Here is a 5,572-nt window from a genome sequence, read left to right on the forward strand (position 1 = left end):
CTTTCCCGAGCTGGGCATTCCTCACACATCTTGAGCAAGCTGACAGCCAGCCATAGCCAGGAGGTGGGACTACAAGGCTACCGTTTCTTCAAGGAGTAAATGGCACTAAAAAAGAGAGGGGAATTATTATGTCAAACAAAATGCAAGTGGCATTTTTGAGCTAATTGGAGGAAATTACCCATGGGGTGAGTACTATTGGACGGTATTAGATAATTGGATCGTGACTCTTCAGCTTTGCTGTATTTAACAATGGCATTGGTTCTAAATGTCAGGGATGCGTACTGGAGCACATTAATAATCTGTTCCAGCATTTCCAGTCTGATGGCACAGTCGCTGTCAAATGGAGCTGCAGTGCTGGAAGCCACAGGGCCAGCCATGGGTTTGGACCTCCAGGTCAGCCTGAACACATGCTAGGCACCTGTGCACATGCCCAAGGTCCTGAAGAGCTGGAGGACTGGGGGGCAGGGACCGTGACGAGACCCTGCGAAGGCTGATCCCCACAACCCCACTCTTGTGCACAAGTGCTCTCTATCATGAGGAAAATAAACAGTCTTTTTCTTGCCAAAAGCATGCAGTAGCAAGGAGTGGGCAGATAGAATAAGGACGGCAGGTGCGGCTACATGGCGTTTTTCCTGGTTTGAACTTTTCCACAATAGAATGTTTTCAAAAGGAAGAACAAGTGGGCCGGATGCTCTCTGAGGCAAACGCTGCTCCTGACTGCCTGGGAGAGTGTGGGCAGGAGTCTCCTGGGGCCGCTGAGTTCATGTAATGGACACAGCAAATGAAGAGTTCAAGTAGGTCCCATGATCCCCCAAGTGACCCAGAAAGTGCACTGCTGTTTTCTAGTTAAAACCGCCTGGGGGCTTCTGCCCGAGCAAGCAGTGCCAGGATGGGCTTGGAACCGCGAGCCCAGCAGTGACTCTGGGCCACGCCAGCAGCGTCTTTCATTCTTTCACTGCAGTGCCCTGTCGCACAGGGAGCCACAGTCCTCAATGCAGCGTCCCTGTCCATCTACTTCTCTAGGGCTCGTTGTTCCACAGAGAGAACACAGACTTTGTTTTCTTTTTTTTCCTTTTTTTAAAGTTTTTTTTTTTAATTGAGTTTACCACAGGGCACATGTGCTGCCAGAGAGACACAGAGATGGAGAGTGAGAAATCTGTGGGAGGATGGCCACACTGAAAGCCCTCTCCTCCATTCTCCTCCTGGGATCTTGGGCACACACACACGCCCAGCGTGATTTTCAAGCCACTGGGTCCAGGACTCAAACCGCAGTTGGCCATGTGGGAGTCCAATGCCTTAATTACCACACCACCTGCTGGCCCCTCACAGACTTTGTTTTCTATGCTGTTTCAGACAGAAGTGACCTTTGGAAAGGATGTCTCCATGACAGAAATGCTCTGATCAGTTCATTCATTCAGGAAATCGCTGAGCGCTGTGTCCACTGGAAGGACCTAGGTGCAAACCCCACCCACCCCCCCCCAGCTTATTTTCAAAGCCACTGGGTCCAGGACTCAAACCGCAGTTGGCCATGTGGGAGTCCAATGCCTTAATTACCACACCACCTGCTGGCCCCTCACAGACTTTGTTTTCTATGCTGTTTCAGACAGAAGTGACCTTTGGAAAGGATGTCTCCATGACAGAAATGCTCTGATCAGTTCATTCATTCAGGAAATCGCTGAGCGCTGTGTCCACTGGAAGGACCTAGGTGCAAACCCACCCCCGGCGCCCACATCTGGGTCTCTGGTACTATGCCCCAAGGAGCCAGGAATCCGAGAAATGGTTGAGTTCAGACCCGGGACAGTGCAGGGCTGAATTCAGGGCTGGAACGTGAATGTGGAGTAACCTAGTGTGTCCACAAAATAAGGAGTGATTTACAGAAAAGATGGGACATACTGAGAGGACACGGCACCTGGAGGGGCTCCTGTTGGTCAAACCTGGCACATGTTGGGCATCCCAACAATGGAATTCCGAAAGATGAGCCACTGGGGAGGCAGGCATCTGCAAGTCCACATGGCAAGGAAAGGATAAATGCGGGGAGAGGTGGTAAGCTCTTGCTCAGAGGAGGGGCGGGTGCTGCTTGCTGAATGGGAAGTACAAGAGATGGAAAACTGCTCAGTGTTGTCCCAGTGAAGACTGATCAGGCAGGAATCGTGGGTGGCCGTTAAGTCTATGAGACATTTATAAAGAGGACTGGGGCGTGAGCATGGGCTTCAGGTGTGTGCCCTGGACTGCCCAACCATTGCAAGGGAAGCAGCAGCGGCCGCACGGTGAGAAGTGCCCCCGGTGTGTGTCAGCAACAAGCAGCAATGGGGAGGGGCCACTGGTGGCCAGTGTCGCATCTCCAGGTAGGATGCCCGGAGAAGGATGCGGCATCAGGTCTGTAGTTTACTGCCCAGGAGGGCGTCAGACAGAAGGCATGAGACAAACCAGATGAGGCTGATTCTATTTAAGCAGGCATTCCTTCAGAAACGCAATGCCATAAAAGATAAAGGCCGAGGGAATGTTCCTGCCTGCAGGTGATGACAAATGGATGCAGTATCAGATCCTGGGAGTATCTTGCTCTGGAGGGAAGTAAGTGCTGTGAAGAACATCAGCGAGACATCTGACAAAACTAGGAAAGTACGCTGGCAGAGCAGGTACGTGTGCTGACACTGGAGCGAGCCATGCTGCCCGTTGCACTGCAGATAGGAAGAGGTTCTCCCTGCTCTGAGCAAATGCACGCTAGAAGGGCCTCTCAAACGGTTCAGGAAAATGACAGGTGTGACAATGGCAAGTGACAGAGTGATGGGTACAGTGTGAGGCACAGGTGAGCTCGGAGGTAAGGAGCTCAGGGGTACTTTGGAGCAATTTTTTTTTTTTTGGCACATTTCTGGAGGTTTGAAATGACTTCCAAATAAAAAGTTAAAGAATAGTGAGACCTACTATGTGCTGTGCTATATTGGCCGACGGCCTGTAAAGTTAATTTCCCCAGTAATCTACATGCCCTTCTGTTTGTGTGCATTTAAAAGTCATGTAAAGAAGGCCAGCCACAGTGGCACGGATGGTAGGGAACCTTACCGGAGCCCTGGGTTAAGATTCCAGGTGGGCCTAAACACGCCAGGTACTCCTGTGGGAGCTCCCGGGAGTCCCGCTGGCTTGGAGGCTTGGTGGATAGTGACATACGGAGACCCCTGAGAGTCGCCACGTTAGAGGACGACTTGGTGGTGCCTAAGCTGGGAAGTGGCACTGGGCTCCCAAGCCTGGCTCAGTGCCCACCCCCATCCTCCTTGTACCAGGATGTCGCCTGGGTGGTCACTCTGGGAGCTGTGGCTGCCCTGCCTCTCAGTAGGCCCCCTCTGGCTGAGCAGAGACCAGGAACAGGAACGAGGAAGCAGGAGGACAGGAGTTGGGGGAAAGTCCTCAGAGCATGGGCTTCTGGTGTGTGCCCTGGACTGGGGACCACCCAGGGTGTGCTCCTCTTCCTCTCTGGAGCGCCCTGCTGGGATCCAGCCCTGGCCATCTGTGACATGTCCCTGCCTCATTCACACAACCTTTCTGGCTTTCTTCTCTTCCCCGCCATGGGGTCACCTCCCAAACAGACTGTTTGCACTTGTAGACTTGTCCTAAGGTCTCCCTTCGGGGACACCTAGCTTGAGACATAGAGATTTGGCTGGCAACAACTCAGCCTCACTAATTCCGGTTCCAGAAAATCTGTATCCGTGCTAATGCTCGAATTAGAGTTTATCTTTTCATCTTCCCCATTTAAAAATAAATTCTTAATAAATTACTCAGTAAAATCTTAATGAAAATGATCTATCAAAGGGCATATTCACTACTTAAGAAAAAATTCTGAATTAAAAGCACTAACTTCCTATTAATATTTTATGCATTGCCAATCAATAATTTTATGATATAGGAGTTGTCCGTCTGTACTAGGTGCAATGATCCATCATTCACTTCTGGAGTGAATATTTACCAGGTGCTGGTTCGTGCTGGGGTCTCTGGCAAGCTCTGTAGAGATGCAGAGTTGACAGCATGTAGGCTGGGTAGAAGCAGGTGCCACAGGGAAAGGCCACGTAATGTGGCCATGTGACATAGCCACGTGGGTGCCGGAGGTTTGTGCCAAACTCTTAGAGAACCCAGGAGAGGCAGACCAAAGACAGAGGAAATGCACTTGAGAGTAGGATTTTAAATGGGACAAGCTTTCTTTCCAAATGAAAAACAGAGTTATCCGGAGTCAGACCTCTCCTCAGAAAGTTTTCACTCGGAGCTTGACGTAGTCCCATGTTTAGTTGATGTTCGAAGCTGTCTTGCAACACAGGTTGGTTGGCGCAAGTGTTCCTTTTAGACTGTGGTCTGGGCTTACCTTTGAAGGTTGCCTCTGGGGACATTATGGAATGCAGTGTGCTCTTGCTCCATCGTTGACTGCTGGGTTCCTGGCAACAGCGCATCCCCATTCTTGGCATCCACCCCTTGTTGAAACAGGAGCACTGGGTTAGGAGTTGGAAAGTGGCTTTTACTTTGGGGCTACCTTTAAATTGCTGCATGACCTTCAGCAATAAGTTACGTAGCTTCTTTCTGTCCAAGTTCTTCAGTTCTAAAATAATAACCAGTAGCGAGTAATATTTTGTTGCATAAGAGTCAGTTTAAGAAAAAAGAGGTTAACAGCTCTCCTTAAAAAGAAAAGAAAGGAAAAGAAGTGGCAGCTTTAAAAGCAGGAAATGCAACAGTATCCCTGGCCTGGAGCCTAATATTCGTGATCTCCTTCTCCTGAGATTAGACCCAGAGGGCCAGAACACAGACATGCCCACCTCTAAGACCGCTTCCAGCCGAGACGTTCGGCTCCTCCTGCTGTAACCCGATGTTGTGATAGGGTTTAATTTGACGCCTTTTGAGATAGTGAATAAATCTTGAAAATGATATGCAACCGCAATGTTGCAAAAGAGGGTTCACATCTGTGAACTGTGGGTAGTTGTCTGTGTGCCTGCCCAGACTCAGAGGCAGGCCAGTGGTGGCAGGTGTGAGAGCGAGGGAGTGAGACTCCCAGCCCCTATTTCAACTTTAGACAGAGTGAGGCCGCACGCGTCTCCTGTATACTAAGGTCCCCACCATGCCCAGAGCATTGGGAATGATGGACTGCTTATCTAACACCAATATTTGCTTATTCGAGTTTTCCTATGTCATGTTGTCCTTTCCTCTTGTTTATTCACAGTCAGTGGTTTTATTGATAAGTCACAAGAGTTTATTTAGATCGTCACTCGAAGTCATCGGACCCACACAGGCTGAGCTCGCTCTTTCGGCACAAACTGCTTTACGTAACTGACTCTAGCCGACCCCACCCGCCCTGCAGGGCTGGCCTTGGGCAGTTTCTTCTCTCAGGTCGCTTCCTCGCTTGCCCCATGCTCTGCTCTATAATATTTGGAGGTAACCTTTGCAGGCTTCACCTCACAGACTCTCAGAACAGCTGATTGGTGCAATGGGACCATGGTAGCTGATTGCAGATTTAGGGGAAGGGAAATGCCACAAGCTTCCCCTTCTCTCTGTTCCATGTGTGTCTCAGGCCATGGCTGCACCTTCTCTGTGGTACTGGTTT

General features: G+C 50.1%; 1 long non-coding RNA gene across 1 annotated transcript; it reads right to left on the minus strand.

The window, feature by feature from the left end:
- Nucleotides 1-6: 6 nt before the first annotated feature.
- On the minus strand, nt 7-5,121 carry LOC106733859 (uncharacterized). The gene is made up of 3 exons (XR_001369718.2): nt 4,791-5,121; nt 4,346-4,451; nt 7-105 (listed from the first exon to the last, which is right to left on the minus strand). It is a non-coding gene; the product is annotated as an uncharacterized LOC106733859 (long non-coding RNA).
- Between the last annotated feature and the right edge of the window lie 451 nt (nt 5,122-5,572).

Source organism: Tupaia chinensis, unplaced genomic scaffold (assembly GCF_000334495.1).
Source record: "Tupaia chinensis unplaced genomic scaffold, TupChi_1.0 Scaffold145592_1, whole genome shotgun sequence".
NCBI classification, from domain to species: Eukaryota; Metazoa; Chordata; class Mammalia; order Scandentia; family Tupaiidae; genus Tupaia; species Tupaia belangeri.